Source organism: Loxodonta africana, unplaced genomic scaffold, assembly GCF_030014295.1.
Source record: "Loxodonta africana isolate mLoxAfr1 unplaced genomic scaffold, mLoxAfr1.hap2 scaffold_167, whole genome shotgun sequence".
Lineage (NCBI taxonomy): Eukaryota > Metazoa > Chordata > Mammalia > Proboscidea > Elephantidae > Loxodonta > Loxodonta africana.
The window spans coordinates 362,618-379,650 of NW_026974915.1; the positions used below are offsets into that span (position 1 = coordinate 362,618).

The 17,033-nt window shown below is 43.6% G+C and overlaps 1 long non-coding RNA gene across 1 annotated transcript in view; it reads right to left on the bottom strand.

The window, feature by feature from the left end:
• Nucleotides 1-2,534: 2,534 nt before the first annotated feature.
• Nucleotides 2,535-17,033, bottom strand: part of LOC135229216 (uncharacterized) — a 55,411-nt gene continuing 40,912 nt past the window's right edge. The window contains exons 2-5 of the long non-coding RNA XR_010319999.1: nucleotides 14,373-14,520; nucleotides 7,166-7,340; nucleotides 2,989-3,106; nucleotides 2,535-2,810 (exon numbers count right to left, since the gene is read on the bottom strand). This is a non-coding gene — a long non-coding RNA (uncharacterized LOC135229216). The remainder of the gene's footprint in view (nucleotides 2,811-2,988; nucleotides 3,107-7,165; nucleotides 7,341-14,372; nucleotides 14,521-17,033) is intronic.

Sequence of the window (17,033 nt, forward strand, 5' to 3'; positions counted from 1 at the left end):
GTGTTAGGGGTTGCAGTTTGGGGTTTAGGGTTTTGGGGTTTAGTCGTTAGGGTTTGGGTTACGTTTTAGGGGTTAGGGTTTAGGTTTAGGATTGGGGTTGGTGTTGGGTTTGTTTGGGATATGTGGTTTGGGGTTAGAGGGTCGGTGTTAGAGGGTTGGGGTCTAGAGGGTTGGGGGTTAGAGATTGAGGGAGTTAGAGGGTGAGGGGTTAGAAGGTGAGGGGGTTAGAAGTTGAGAAGATTATAGAGTGAGGGAGTGAGAAGGTGAGGGTGTGAGGGGGTGAAGGTTAGGGTTTAGGGTTAGAGGGTTTAGGCTTAGGGTTCAGAAGCTTGGGGTTAGGGGGTTAGGGTTTCAGGGTTCAGAGGTTGGGGTTGGTGTTGTGGTTAGGGTTAGAGAGTTAGGGTTAGAGGATTAGGGTTAGGGGTTAGGGCTAGGGCTTAGGGGTTCAGGTTTAGGGGTTTGGGATGGGTTTGGGGTAAGGTTTTAGGGTTTAGGATTAGAGGGTTAGGCTTAGGGCTTAGAGTTTAGGGTTTTAGGATTTAGAGTTTAGGGCTTAGGGCTTAGAGCCTAGGGTTTAGGGCTTAAGGTTTAAGGCTTAGAGTGAGCGTTAAGGCTGGGGGCTGGGGTTAGGGTTTAGGGTATTAGGGTTAGAGGGTTAGACGGTTTAGTGTTTAAGTTTAGGGTTTAGGGGTTAGGGGTTGGGGTTAAGGGTGTTAGTGTTTAGGGTTGTGGCGTTTAGGGTGTTAGGGTTAAATGTGTTAGGGCTAAGGGTGTTAGGGTTTTGCGTGTTAGGGTTTTAAGTGTTATGGTTTAGGGTTTAGAGTTAAGTGATAGGGTTAGGCTTAGGCTCATTCTTAGGTTTAGGGCTAGGGATTTGAGGTTTAGGGTTTGGGGTTAGGTTTGGAGGTTGGGGTTAGGATTAGGGCTAGGGTTAGAGGGTTAGAGGTTAGAGTTAGAGGGTTAGGGTTTCGGATTAGGGTTTCATGTTAGCGTTAGAGGGTTAGGGTTCGAGGGTTAGGGTTAGGGTCATTAGGGTTAGGGTGGTTAGGGGTTAGGGTTAGGTGTTAGGGTTTAGGGTTTACGGTTAGGTTTAGGGTTTGGAATTTGAGGTTTGGGTTTAGGGTTTGAGGCTTAGAGTATAGGGTTTAGTGTGTAGGGTTTTGATGTGTAGTGTTTTGGGGTGTAGGTGTTTAGGTTGTAGAGTTTAGGCTATAGGGGTTAGGGTTTGGGTTAGGGTTAGGGTTTAGGGCCTTGGGGGTTAGGACCTAAGGGCTTAGGGTCTTAGGGGCTTTGGGGCTCAGGGCTTAGGGGCTAGAGTTAGAGGGCTAAGGCCAGAGGGCCCGAAGGCCAGAGGGCCAGGGTTATGGTTTGATTCCTGGCTGGCAATTTTTTTCCTTCAATATTTTGTGTAAGTCATCCCTTTGCCTTCTTGCCTGCATGATTTCTGCTGAGTAGTCCAAGTTTTTTATTATTTACTCTCCTTTATTGGTGACTTCCTTTATCCCTAGCCTCTCTTAAAATTCTCTTTATATTTGATTTTGGCAAGTTTGATTATTATGTGTCTCGGTCACTTTCTTTTGAGATCTACCTTATGTGGAATTCGATGAGCATCTTTCATGATATCATGGAAGTTTTCTGCCAACAAATCTTCAACAGTTCCCTTTGTATTTTCTGTTAGCCCTCCCTGTTCTGGTACTGAAATCACTCATAGTTATTTCTCTTGATAAAGTCCCATATGATTCTTTGGATTTCTTCATTTAAATTTCTTTTATCTGCTTTCTCTTCAAATATATTAGTCCCAAGAGTTTCACCTTCAATCTCAGTAATTCTGCCTTCCAATTCCTCAGTTGTGCTCTTCTTACTTTCTATTGAGTTTTCTAACTCTGTAATTTTATTGTTAATCTTCTGAATCTCTGATTGCAGTCTCTCTATGGTTTCTTGCAGCTTATTAAATTTTTAACTATGTTCTTGAGTAACCTTTTTAATTTCTTCAGCTGCTTTATCTTTATGTTCCTTGGCTTGATCTGCATTTTGCCTCATTGGAGAAATCCTTGGGCCCTTCACTGGCTCGCCATGCAGCTCCACAACGTCCACTCCTGGCCGTGGCATTTGGCCGGTGCCCGACTGAACGTGTGCTCCGGAACCATGTTTCTCCACCCATCACTATCATTCTGCCACCAGGGGATATGTGAGTATGGGAGTCACCATTTCTCACTGGCAGCAGCGTCACAAGTCACTAGACTTCCAGGTACCCGCAGACCTAGGCTGCCTTCTGCCTCAGGCAAGGTCCCGAATCCTTTATACCAGATGCTGACACCGGGCAACTGGTGAACATTCATTTTGATCGACACAGAGGTCTGAGTGAGGGTCAGCAGGCCAGGTAGGTGAAGTCAAGGCCAGGTGGGCGCGACTAAGGTTTCTTTGCCATCACCATGGAGAGAGTCTCCCCACCGGAAGAGTGGGCAGAGCTTATGATGGGCCTGGTGACAAGACTCAGCCAATGGCAGAGATCCAGTCCACCAGGCAAATGACACAGGGTCCTCCATTGTGACCTAGGACACCTAGTGGCCACAGGATTTGAGCACACCCTGGGAAAGGCTACGCAGGCACAAGGGAGCCCCTGGTGCGGACTGCTTCACGGCATTGGCAGAGCAGGCCAGGGTCCAATTTTCCCACTTTCCTCAGGATATCAGTACGCAAGACATCCTCACTCAGCATCTCTTGCCTCTCTCTCTGTATGTGTTCATTCTCTGAAATCTCTTCCTTCTCTCCCTGAGTCACTTCACAGCTTGGAGTGCCTGATAGAGTGCCTAGAGACGAAAGAGCAAAGGGGGAAGGTGACTGATTGGGGAGGTACATCACGGGTGTACTCTGGCCAGGTGAAGCTTGTTGACATGTGGCAGCCTCTCCGGAGACTACTAATTCCGCTGACGACATTCTATGCAAATACCCGGGTGAGTGCCATGGGCAGAAAACATTGACACATACCTGCCAGAGGCCTATCCTGGGTCTGAAGAGTCCACCCCGGTCTCCAGCGACTCATCATCTCAGCACACACTTTGCTGCACGCATGGAAATCGCCTCTCTCCACGAATGCCTTCACCTGCTAGGAAACACACGATGTCACTCAGCCAAAGGAGAGCACAGGCAAAGTCAACTGAAGCCCCCATTGTCAAGATTTTGCTTCTGCTGGGCCACAGCCCCCGGTGGCACACTGCATGCGCGTCACTTCTCCAAAGACAAGGCCGAATTCTGGACAACCAGGGCCCCAGCAGTCCAGAGTCTGCAGAAGGCGGCACATGGATCGCCTCTTTGCCACATACAGGAGGGAGGCCTGTGCCCTAGACTGGCTCCGCTAGAGCTCCACGACCTCAGCTATTTTCCCTGACCTTTGGCCCGTGCCCTCATGAGTGTGTTATCTCTAGTTACACTTCTCCTCCGACCACTCTGAATCCACCACCTGCGGATACCTGAGTATGGAAATTAACATCTATCACTCGCTGCAGTGTCACAGGTCGGTCACTAGGTGTCTAGGCTCAGACTGACCTTGGCTGTCTTCTGCCCAGGCAACTAGCCTAAGCCTTCAAAGGAAATGAGGACACGTGGTCACTGGCCGACATCCTTTAACCAACACTGAGTCCCTGGTCAGCATCCTGGAGTCCTGGCAAGAAGAGCCAGGCACCTCCAGGAGCATCTGGAGGAGGAGACAGGGGCTGAACAGGCTACCACACCTACTGGTGCTGCTACACATGTGGGAGACCTGGCTGCAGAGGGTGCAGGCATGGCCTCAGGGTCAAAGGAGAAAGCACCTGAAGACGTGCTAGGACCCTTAGACTGAGAGAAGCAGGATGTCTGGACTGCAAAATATGCACTCTTCAGGGAAGAAGTTCATTCAAGCTTCTTAAACCCACCTCACCTGGAAAATCCATCCTCTTTTAGCCTTGTGCCCCTTCCACACCCCTTCTAGTACAAAGAGAGATGCAGCCCTACGGCACCAGGGTGGAAGAAGCCCCAGGATAGCTGTCCGAAGACATGAGGTCCACTCAAAAGCTTCCCCCGCCAAGGAGAGAAGAGGACAAGACTCATCTGCAGATGAGGTCTCAGGGCCCTGAGAATGAGCATAATGTTTGTAAGGAAAGAGAAATAGGATTTCAGTGGGATATGGAAGTCTGACAAAGAGCCTCTGCAAAGATAGCTCTAAGGGAGGTGTGATTGTGAAGGTGGTCTGGTCACTGAGTTCTTTGTAGTACAAGGTACCAGACAGAAGCCAGACTCTGGGGGGAACCTGCCTGCCGGTGAGCAGTGGGCATAAAACCCTAAACCAATGAGAATCGAATCCCTTCTCAGCAGCTTCTGCACAGATCAGTGATGTTTGCTTGGTCTTTCTCTTTTCTGTGGTCTAACCTGATCTGTTCTGAGATCAGAGAGTTGGAATAGAAAAGCCTGACTGAGATGAAACGAGCAAAGAGAAGACAAGGCCTCCTAAATCTGGTGAAGACAGAACACAGATAACCAAAGGTGAGGATGGGAAGAAACAGATTGAGTTCCAAGTCCCATCCACAGTATCCCAGGGCCTGGGAATCCCTGGAAGTGCCAGAGGTGTGTACTCCCTGGGAGATGCGACCCCAAGTGTCAGAGGAAGCCCTGTGGAGCAAGGAAGGGAGGGCAGGGCCTCTAGGATGGGCACTTCCATACAGGCTGCCCATGTGAATTTCTCAGAGTGACCGTGACAGATCCTGAGAGGGACAGTTTGAGGCAAAGGAAAGTAAGTTTTCTGAAGAGGGGTGAATTCCACAGTCGCCTGATAATGAAACAGAAATCCCGTCCTGCTCAGAGGTACTGAGTAGGAGGGATTGTGAATTCCCATCCTGCACAGAGGTTGGCTGGGAAGTTCGACTGTCTAAAGACAACGTGGCCAAAGTCTTCTTTATCTTTCAAAGATATATCTTTAACTTCCTGCAAATTCAATCCTGAAAAAAAGCCTAGAATATACAAGTGTGGGTTTTTCAGGAGAGCAACAAGGGGAGAAGGTGATAGTGGCATATCAGAGAAGGAGAACAATAGTCTAAGGGTCCCTGTGTTACTTAATGAATCACACACGGTGTCAAGCATTCTTCCTTACCTGTAGACATGCAAATTCAGTAGATGTTTTAGCAATAACTGAATTAATCCTCAGAATTCTTTTTGGCCATTTCGAGGCATAGAGACCAGAAGAAGTCATTAGTTACAAGAGCAAGCAATAATTCGCTGGTCTGAATTTTGTTCAATTTCTGTGTTTGCCCTTCATAGATGGATAAAAGTCTCTGAATCTGGCATTGAAGACAGTGTTTTCTCTATTGTTATGGATTGAATAGTGTCCCCCAAAATGTGTGTCAACCTGGCCAGGCCATGATTCCCAGTATTGTGTGGTTGTCCTGCATTTTGTGATCTGATGTGATTACTTATGTGTTGTAAATTCTAACCTCTGTGATGTTAATGAGGCAGGATTAGAGGCAGTTAGGTTAATGAGGGAGGACACAATCTGCAGGATTAGGGTGAGTCTTGAGTCAGTCTCTTTTGAGATACAAAGAGAAAAGTGAGCAGAAATGAGAGGGACCTCATACCACCAAGGAAGAAGTGCCTGGAGTGGAGCATGTCCTTTTGACCCAGCGTCCAGGCGCTGAGAATTTCCTAGGCCAGGGGAAGATGGATGACAAGGACTTTCCCCCAGAGCCACAAAGAGAGAAAGCTTTCTCTTAGAGCTGGCGCCCTGACTTCAAACTTGTTGCTTCTTAAACTGTGAGAGAATAAGTTTCTGTTTGTTAAAGCCATCCACTTGTGCTATCTCTGCTATAGCCACACTAGATAACTAAAAAACACATATATAAAATAGTAAAAAAAAAATGTTTCAAATACACACACACACGTATGATGTTATTAAACTTTAAAAGGTTTTACATTCTTATAACACATTTAACAACAGAGATTTGTATACAGAAGTGATAATAAGAGCCATCCCCACATAAGTATATTGTACCTGCTCCCCCAAAGTGTCCAGTGTCCAAAGATACATATGTACCCTTTTACACACTTCTTTTTGCCGGGACACGTGTAAGTACATTCATTTGTTTGTTTTTATGGAAATTAGGTCACATTCTACCCATGTTTTTCTCTGAATCACTCTTCACTTGACAATTTTTCATGGATCCTCTAAATCAGCAGACATGGAAGAAGCACTCTTTTTGGTTCTTCTCATTTTTAACTCCCACCACTCTTCTGTCAGTTTGTTGTAGTGTGGTGGCTTGCATGTTGCTGTGATGTTAGAAGCTATGCCACCGGTATTTCAAATACCACCAGGTTCACTGATGGTAGACTGGTTTGAGTGGAGCTCTGGATTTAGACAGACTAGGAAAAAGGACCTAGTGACCTATTTCTAAAAACAACTGGCCAGTGAAATCTTACAAATAGTACTGGAACACTGTCTGATGGAATGACAGAGGATAACCCCTTAGGTTGGAAGGCACTCAAAATACAAGTGGGGAAGAGCTACCTCCTCAAAGTAGATCCCACTTTAATGACGTTTCCTGATGGGGCACAACTCATAATGAGAAGAAACTGATGCAAATATCCTTTAATAATCAGAACGTGGAATGAAGGAAGTATGAATCTAGGGAAATTGGAAGTCATCAAAAATGAAATGGAATGCATAAAGGTCAGTAATCCAAGGCATTAGTGAGCTGAAATAACTTGGTTTTGGACCTTTTAAACTAGACAATGATATGTTCTACTATGCCAGGATTGAGATACTGAAGAGAACGGCATCATATTCATCGATAAAAAGAACATTTCAAGATCTTTTCTGAAGTAGAACACTACGAACAATAGGATAATATTCACAGGCCTACCAGGAAGACCAGTTAATAAGACTATTATTCAAATTTACACACACATTATGAATGTGAAAGATGAAGAAGTTGAAGGTTTTTACCAAGTTCCGCAGTTTGAAACTGATCAAACGTGATGCATTCATCAATCAAGATGTACTGATAATTACGTAATTAGAATGCGAAGTTGAAAACAAAGCAGACAAATCAGCAGTTGGAAAATAAGGTATTGATGATAGAAATGACAATGAAGCTTACCTGATAGAATTTGGCAAGACCAATGACTTATTCATTGCACATACCTTTCGTCAGGAACATAAATGGTGACTATACTCGTGAACCATTCCAGGCAGAATAGATAGGAATCAAATTTGTGGAAGGTGATGATGGAGAAGGTCAATACCATGAGTCAGAATCAGGCCAGGGGCTGACTGCAGAACAGATGATCAGTTGCTCATATTCACGTTCAAGTAGAAGCTGAAGAAAATTAAAACAAGTCCATGAGTCAAAGTATGCCCTTGAGTATATCAAACCTGAATTTAGAGACCATCTCAAGAATAGATTTGATGCACTGCACACTAATGATCGAAGACCAGATTAGTTGTGGGATGATAACAAGGACATCATATATGAAAAAAACAAAAAGTCATTAGAAAGACAGGAAAGAAAGCAAAGACCAAAGAGGATGTCACAAGAGACTCTGAATCTTGCTCTTGAATGTACAGTACCTAAAGAGAATGGAAGGAAAAATAAAGTAAAAGAGCTCAACAGAATACCTGAAAGGGAAGCTGGAGAAGACAAAGTATGATAATAATAATGTGAACAGATCTGGAGTTAGAAAACCAAAAGGGAAGAAAACACCTGGCATTTCTCAAGCTGAAAGAACTGAAGGAAATATTCAAGCCTCTAGGTGCAATACTGAAGGAAGGATTCTATGGGCAAAATATCGAACAACACAGGAAACATCAAAAGAAGACGGAAGGAATACACAGACTCAATACACCAAAAAGAATTGGTCGACATTCAACCATTTCAGGAGGTAGCATTGGATCAAGAGCTGATGGTACTGAAGGAAGAACTCCAAGCTGCACTGAAGGCATTGGCAAAAAACACGGCTCCAGGAACTGATGGAGTACCAAATGAGATGTTTCAACACAGGGACGCAGTGCTGGAGGCACTCACTTGACTATTCCAATATATTTGGAAGACAGCCACCTGACCAAATGACTGAAAGAGATCTATATGTGTACCCATTTCAAAGAGAGGTGGTCCAACGCAATGTGGAAATTATCGAGCAATGTAATGTCATTAACATCCCACGCAAGAAAAATTTTGCTGAATATAATTTAAAAACAGTTGCAGCAGTACACAGACAGGCAACTACCAAAAATTCAAGCTGGATTCAGAGGAAGACATGGAATGTGGGATATCATTTCTGATGTCTGATGGATCTTGGCTGAAAGTAGAGTATATCAGTAAGATGTTTACCTGTTTTTGTTTCCTATACAAGGACACTCAACTGTGTGGCTCATGACAAATTATGGATAGCTTAGCAAAGAATGGGAATTCCAGAACACTTAACTGTATTCATGCGGAATATCTACGTAGACCAAGAGGCAGTCATTTGAGTAGGGCAAGGGGATACTGTGTGGTTTAAAATCAGAAAGTTATGTGTCATGGTGGTATCCTTTCACCATACTTACTCAATCTGTATGCTGAGCAAACATTCTGAGAAGCTGGTTTCGAAGAACAAGAACATGGCATCAGTTTTGGAGAAAGATTCACTAACAACCTATGATATGCAGCTGATACGACCTTGCTTGCTGAAAGTAAAGAGGACTTGAAGCAGTTACTGATGAAGAGCAACCACTACAGCCTTCAGTATGGATTACACCTCAACATAAAGAAAACAAAAATTCTCACAACTGGACCAGTAAGCAACACCATGATAAACAGAGAAAATACTGAAGTCATCAAGCATTTCATTTAACTTGAATCCATAATCAATGCCCACAGAAGCAGCAGTCAAGAATTCAAACAATGTATTGCATTGGGCAAATCTGTTGCAAAAGACCTCCTTAAAGTGTTGAGAAAGAAAGATGTCACTTTGAGGACTAAGGTGTGCCTGAGCAAAGCCATGATATTTTCTATCACCTCACATGCTTGAGCAAGTTAGACAATGAATACGGAAAACCGAAGAACTGATTCATTTAAAATATGGTGTTGGCAAAGAATACTGAATGTACCATGGACTGCCAGAAGAATAAACAAAACCATCTTGGAAGAAGTACACCAAGAATGCACCTTAGAAGCAAGGATGGCGAGACTTCGTTTCACGTGCCTTGGACATATTTTCAGGAGGGACCTGTCCCAGGAGAGGCTCATCATGCTTGGAAAAGCTGAGGGTCAGAAAAAAAGAGGAAGGCGCTCAACAACATGAACTGACACACTGGCTGCAAGAATGGGCTCAAACATAGCAATGATTGTGAGGATGGTTCAGGATCAGGCGGTGTTTCATTCTGTTTTACACAGGATCGATGGCATCTAACATCCACAACTAACATATGTATGCATATATATATGTATGTGTGTATGTGTGTGTGTGTATATATATATACCCATTGCCATCGAGTCGTTTCCAACTCATAGTGACCCTACAGGACAAAGTAGAACTGCCCCACAGAGTTCCCAAGGAGCGCCTGGTGGATTCGAACTGCTAACCTTTTGGTTAGCAGCTATAGCTATTAACCATTATGCGACTAGGGTTTCCATATATATATATATATATTCTCTTCACTAGTTTTGCATCTCTAGAGATCCCAGGCTAAGACATTTGGTACCTACTGTGGTTCTAGAGGAACCAAATCTTAAGGATGAGTTTTCTGAATTGATTCTCAAGTCTGGCTAGTCTTAAAGGCACTGATGACTGTCTCCAGTAGTAAACAGGCTATTGCTAATCCATGGTGGGAGGTGACAATAGAAATACGCAAAATACTACTACCACTGGATCAAATATTTGTGAGAGACAAGGCTCTGCCTGATTACATATTTGATACTTTTCTATAATTTTGTCAGAATAAGAATAATAAGGAAGCTGCTTGGTTAGTCCTGCTTTTGCTAGTCACACTGGTGAATGAAAGAAATGGGCTCAAAGCTGAAGCACCACATACAAGATCTGAAAGCTGCCACTTGTGCCCAGAAAGAAAACCATATTTCTTATAGTAACAAGGCTAATGCTGCCAAAAATAAACTCAGATTCTTATCATAAGAGTGACTGAATTAAAGCGCCAATTGAATATCCAGCCTCAAATGGTGTCTGAAGTTAGAGTGAGGGTACTGATTGGGAAGAAATGGGATCCTGAAACTCGGGATGAGGACATATGGGCAGACAGTCAGGAAGTGGGGGACAATGAACCTCCAATTTCTGTTGAATCACTCTTCCTAACAGAACCAGACCTCTTACTCCCATCTGAAGAGATTCTCTAACTTTGCCTGCTAAGGCACCCTTCCCAGTAAAACAATTATCCCTTCCACCTCCATCTAATGAGATTACCCTCAGCTGTGCCTGAAGTGTCTTGTTTGAATAATCTCCTGGGGTGGTATCTGGGGCATTGCCTGGGGCATCACCTTAGGCAGATGTCTTATAAGACACGGCTGAACATCCCACTGCCACTGCCCATTTTTGCTTCTAGACCTATACCTAGACTTCAGTCCCAACAAGCCCCAAAAGGTGAACTATGAAGTGTGACCCAGGAGAAAGTATGCTAAACTCCAAAAGAACTGCTTGATTTTTCTAATACATACATACATACATACAGAAACCTGGTGAATATGTGTGGGAATGGCTATTATGGGTGTGGGATAATGGTGCAAGCGACATAAAGGTGGATTAGTCTGAGTTTATTGATATAGACCCAGGAAGCATAGATTCTTCATTCAGTGTTTCAGCTTCAGAGGTTAGAAAAGGATCTCATAGTTTATTTGGTTGGTTTACTGAAGCATGGATTAAGTGGTGGCCTACAATAAATCAAGTGGAAATGGCAGATCTGCCATTGTATACTGTAGGAGAAGGTAACCAAAGGCTGAGGGAAACTGGCAGGTTAGAATGGATTTATTAGGCTGGACCCACAGATCCACACACGGAGTGCCCAGAGGGCTCTCTTTGTACCATAGCGGTGAGGTACAAATTTGGGAAGCAAGCCCCAGCATTATTGAAGACTTCTGTGGTTGCTATTTTATGTAAGTAAGAGTCCACAGTGAGAACTGCCCTAACTGAATTAAGACACCTAACTACAATGCAGTTGACTGGACCCCGTGGTGGTAGCAGCCAAGTGGTGGCACTCAATCAACAAAGACAAGGTGTGTGTGGTTACCATAACAGACAGTAGAGTCAAAGCAGTAATCAGAATAGTCTGCTCACATGGATTTATGGCAATGGCTACTTAGTCATAGTGGCCCTGGGAGTGAAAGAGCTGGGAAATGGACATCTCCTGGTACCTAGTGTCTTAGATATCTAGTGCTCCTGTAACAGAAATACCACAAATGGATGACTTTAACAAAGAAAATTATTCCCTCACAGTCCAGGAGGCTCTATAAGTCCAAATTCAGGGTGCCAATTCCAGGGGAAGACTTTTTCTCTCTGTCACTCCTAGGGGAAGGTCGTTGTCACCAATCTTCCCCTGGACAAGAAGGTTCTCAGCACAGGGACCCTAGGTCCAAAGTATGCACTGCTCCTGACACTTCTTTCTTGGTGGTACTGAGGTCCCCCTGTCTCTCTGCTCTTTTCTCTTTTATATCTCAAAAGAGACTGACTTAAAACACAACTTAATCTTGTAGATTGAGCCCTGCCTCCTTAACATAACTGCTTCAAATCTTCGCTCATTAACATCATAGAGGTAGGATTTACAATACATTGGAAAATCACACCAGCTGACAAAATGGTGGATAATCGCACAATACTGGGAAGCATGGCCTATTCAAGCTGATATATACATTTTGGGAAGACAGAGTTTAATCCGTAACACCTAGTATGCAGCTATCGACCTGTTAATGCCTTTTTCTCCATACCTGTTTGGAAGTATCACCAGAAACAGTGTGCCTTCTCTCTGACCTAAGTATATAAGGACCAAATAATATAGAGGAATCTCTGTTACATTTTCTCCATCTTACCGTTATTTGGCCTCATAGGCAGACCCAGTCACTTAATTGCACGGCAGAATGAAGAGATTAAAGCCCCAACATTCTTGCCAGTGGAACAGGAAGGTAGCTGCTCAGACATCAGAGAGCCTCAGAGAGACAGAGACCAGGCGGCTCAAGAGAGGGATACCATAAAGTTGTTTTTCATACCCCCCTCCACTCCCATAGTTGCATATGCTTTGCTCTGACCCCAAGAAGTAGATCAATCCTTTGAGAACTGCATTATGGGTTAGAACACCAACAAGGTCCCAGACTGAGTGACACTCCCATAGATTACATCCAAATATCATTGCAAAGTCTTCAAAATCTGAACTGACATCTGAGCCACAGCATCCAGAAGTTGGGAAAGAACCTGCAGCCTGAACATAACTGGGTCAAGTGATTGCTAAAACAAACAACATCAACATTTTCTGTAAGATTGAAGTAAGACATAGTCTTGGAATCATAGACAAAAACTTTAAAAAGCTACTTTAACCACGCTCAAAGAAGTAACAGGCACACCTTAGAAAAATAGAAAAATACATAGAAACCATTCACAAATGAAAATTTTAGACAGGAAAAATAGAGATAAAAAATTCACTTGATCAGCAGAATGCTGTTGACAGACAAAAGGATCAATGAGATGAAAATAGTTCAATTGAAAATATCCAATCTGAAAACAGAGGACAAATATTGAAAAAAAAATGAACAGAGCCTCAAAAAAATCCAAAAATATCTAACATTTATTTATTGGAATTCCATAAGGTGTAGAGAAAATATGTGGTGTAGAAAAAAGTATCTGAAGAAATACTGGCTGAACACTTTCCCAATTTGTTGAAAGACATAAACTTACAGATTCAAGAAGCTATGCAAACTCCAGCAAGTTAAACTCACATAATTTTACGCCCAAATGCCTCACTGTCAATTGTGGAATAACAAGGACCAAGAAAATATCTTCAAAGAAGCTAGAGAGAAAACAACTCATTTCACACAGGAGAAACAATTGGAATGACTCCGTATTCATCATCAGAAGCCATGGAGGCCAAAAGGCTGTGAAAACAACATTTTTTCAACACTGAAAGAAAAAAAACATTAACCCAGTGTTCTATAGGCTGTTACTTCTTTCATGAGTAAAGGAAAAATATTGACATTCTCAGGTGAAGGACGCTTAAGAGAATTCATCGCCACCAGACTTGTTCTAAATGAAACACTAAGGAAGTTCTTCAGGTGGTAGACTTGGAATTTCAGGAGTTATGGAAAGCAACAAAGTCGAAAGTACCTTCTGAAGTTTGCCGATCAGCCAAAGATTAGACAGGTCTATAAAACAAACAATAACACACGTGAAGAAAGTGTTTCTTAGTTCAATTGTGTGTATGAGACCAAAAGTACAAAACCTGCCCAAAAGCACAGAAAAGAGGGCAGGACGGAACAGGAATCATGGCGGATGGAAACGGGGAACCGGAGCATAGAAGAGAATATTGACACATCATGAATATTGCCACCAATGTCACAAAACAATTGTGTATAAATGGCTGAACAAGAAAGTAATTTGCTCTGTAAAGTTTCAAATAAAGCACAATAAAAAATTTTTAAAAAGTGGTAGGTATCTGGGTAAACATATTATGCCAACCCTGCTGTCACTGCACAACATGGTGCAGGACTCCCCTCTTTGGAAAGACTTGCTAGCCTATTGGAAACACTTTGGAATATACTCTTGGTGGCAAATTAGTATTAGAGAATGGGATTATTTTGAAAATATGAGATGTCTGTACTCATGTCTGGTGAATAAACTGGATAATAAAATTTTCAGAGCGAAATGAGATGTTCTAACAGAAAAATAGGCCTGAATTCCCACGTGGGCCATGAGCCTAATCTGAAGGCCTTTCCCAGAGAGGCATTTCAGGCACTTCTAGAGCAGCAGGAGCGCTGGGGAATGCAGGTGTCAACCTCCCCCAGGGCCTTCTCTGAGGAGTAAGTACCTGCTTTAGTACTAAGCTTAGGGGTTCATAAATAGTCATTCTGCATAAGGTCTTCAGGTTCAAGTCTGTAATCCAGCTGGGATTCTGTGTGTGCTGCATCTCTGCATCAAAAGAACATGCTTCTAGAAGCAGAATGCCAGGAGAGAGGCGGTTGGGCAGTTGGGGGTGGGGGGTGCTGCGCAGACAGGGGTGCCCAAGGGAGGCACAATATAGTCATTCTGCAGCAGGTCTAGTCATTCTGCATAAGAATTAGAATGCTTCTGTCAATGCATAATAGTTTACATGCAGGACATAAACAAAGTGACTGAAGGACAAAGTCGAATAGTAAACCAAGCCACTCCCTGTCAATCCTTACCTGAGAGGGTCTTCATGAAGACTTCCGGGGATGGAGAAGGACACAGTAAATGCTGATTTATTTTACCTCTTCCTTCCTCAAGAAACAGGAACTGGTGTTAAGATGTCAGGTGTCAAGCCCCAAACTCCTCTTCTGGTCTGTATTTAAGCTGTATAATAAAACTGGGATCAGGCAATCAGCCGTGAGCAGACAGACCCAGAGTATTCCCAGTGCCCCACATCTTTGAGCTCCAGTGAGATCCTGTTCTTAGTCACTAGATTAGCAGAGGAGCTGAAAGACTGAAAGTCCGTGTTTTAAGGCAACTTGGGCTTCAAACAGTCACTTATTGCTAAAGTCGTATTTCTCTGTGTTAATTTATGATCCTTAACTCAAATCCGGAGTTTGGAGCTCATTTTGATAACTCCTCATTAGTCTGCATAGACTAGAGTCTGCTCACAGTCAGTGATGACAATGGAGGAAACAAAGTCCCTAGCCCAGAGGAGGGACTGCTCCCCATATTTGGGGAAATGCCCCTGGGAAGCATCGGCGAGGTGCACTTTGGCCTCTGTGGCTTTGCCTTCTGCTCCTGGAATTGCACCCTGGGGGCCTCCATATGCAGACCCAGAGTCCGTGGGTGACCACAACTCCCCCCTTCTGGGTCATCGTCCGGACACACGTTGCGGTATGCTTCCTGCCCTCCTTTCCAGCATAAGCGCTGCGATCACAAGTGGCAGAACCAGTTCTCAGGTCCAGACCCTAGACCTTGCCCTCCTTGGCCTTAGGCTTCCCCTAGTCCTGGTGGAACCTGCAAGCCTGGCGGATGCGAGGTTAGCACCCGGCTGGGTGGGCTTGGGCCTGTCTCAAAAGGCTCATGGCGCACGCGGGTTCCGCCTCCTTGGAGCCTGCAGGCTTGCGGCCGGCAGCCCGGCATCTCCTGCCTCCCTCGGGCGCCCTCTCTGAGCAGCAGCTCCCCTCCCCCTCCCCCGCCAACCACCCAACAGTCGCACTGCCTGCTTTCTGCTTCTAGAAGCGTGTTCTTTTGATGCACACATGCAGCACACACAGAAGCTCAGTTGGATTACAGACTTGAACCTGAAACGCACAACTTTAAAACTACTAGACTGGCGGGGGGCAGGGGTATTGGCAGTGAAAAAAGGAAAAAAAAAAAATAAGAAAGAGAACAATTACAAAAAAAGTATTAGAAGACTATATCCTCACATTATGGACTCAAGAAGGTTGTGGATAAACAACTGCGCAGATAGCATACTGTTGTCTCTTTGCAAATAAGTCTTAAATGAGGGAATTTGGTACCGGGAAGAGTTGCAGAGCCTGACTTTGGGGAAATCTGGGATTGATGAATTGCCTTCCATGAGGCTACAAGCCCTGATAATCAATATTTGAAGATGAGATTCGAGCAACCTAGAACATGCATCAGAATTTTTTCTAAGTAAATTAGCACCAGAAGATGCCTTTAACCACTAAATAAAATGGGTCAGTAGTTCAAGATCTCCCTACAAAGAAAACGGCAGACCTAGATCGTTTCCAGTCAGGTTCCAGCAAACATGCAAGAAACAGTCATTTTAATCTTGTACATAGTCAACAGAGATTAGAAAACCATGAGATACTCCCCTAACTTGATCCTTAAGGCTAGTTTAAAAATGATAACAAATTAGAGAAGGATGGTAGAAGAAGAGTTAGAGGACAAACACACTCAGTAACTGAGATGCAAAACCCTATGTAAGATGCCAGCAAAGGAAATCCAACAAAGGATAAACCACGTAACATGCCATGATCAAGGCGTTTTATTGTAGGCATACAAATTTGAGTGAACGTTAAAGATTTAGTAATTTCATTCACCACATGCATAGGTGAAAGAAGAGAAGACATATGCTCACCTCAAGAGATGGGGGCAAAGCAGGTTGATAAAATCCAATCACACGGAGAGATAAGGACTAGGAGCAAATATGGAACAGAAAAGGAGTTCCCGAACATGGAAAACTACAACTAGCACGATAGTTCATGGTGACGTGTGGGACATTCTCTTTAAAATTAATAAACAATAAAATAAGGGTGCTTCTATCATTACTTTTATTAAACATTGAACACTGGAAGTGTAAGCTAGTACAAAAAGAGAAAAAGTATAACTGCTATTCATAGATTATAGGACTGTCTCCATTGAAAACTGTAGAAAATACTGGAATTAATAGTAATCATAAATAAAAAATAAATTGAAATTTCAATGCATCACCATCGAGCTGACTCTGTCATAGCTCTTAGGTGAAAGCAAAGGACACTGATAGGGAAAGAGCAGGTTCGGGTGGTCTAGACCAAGGAGGGAAGAAAATTATTCTGCACTGGGCTGAACTTATAAGAACGGGTATGTGTGTTAGTTACCTAGTCCCTCCATAACAAAAAATAACACAACTGGATGGCTTTAAAGAACAGAAATTTATTTTCTCACAGTTTAGCAGGTAGTCGTTCGAATTCAGGGCATGGCTGTAGTGGGAGGTCCTTCCTTGTCTACCTCAGCTTCTAGTAGATGCCAGCAATCATTTGTGTTCCTGGCCTTCTAGAAGCATCTGTCTTCTTTGTCTGTCTTCCTTTTCACCTGTTTGTGTCTGTGTGTATTCTGCTCCTTTTATAACTAAGAAGAGTTAGGCTTAGGACCCACCCTACATTGGT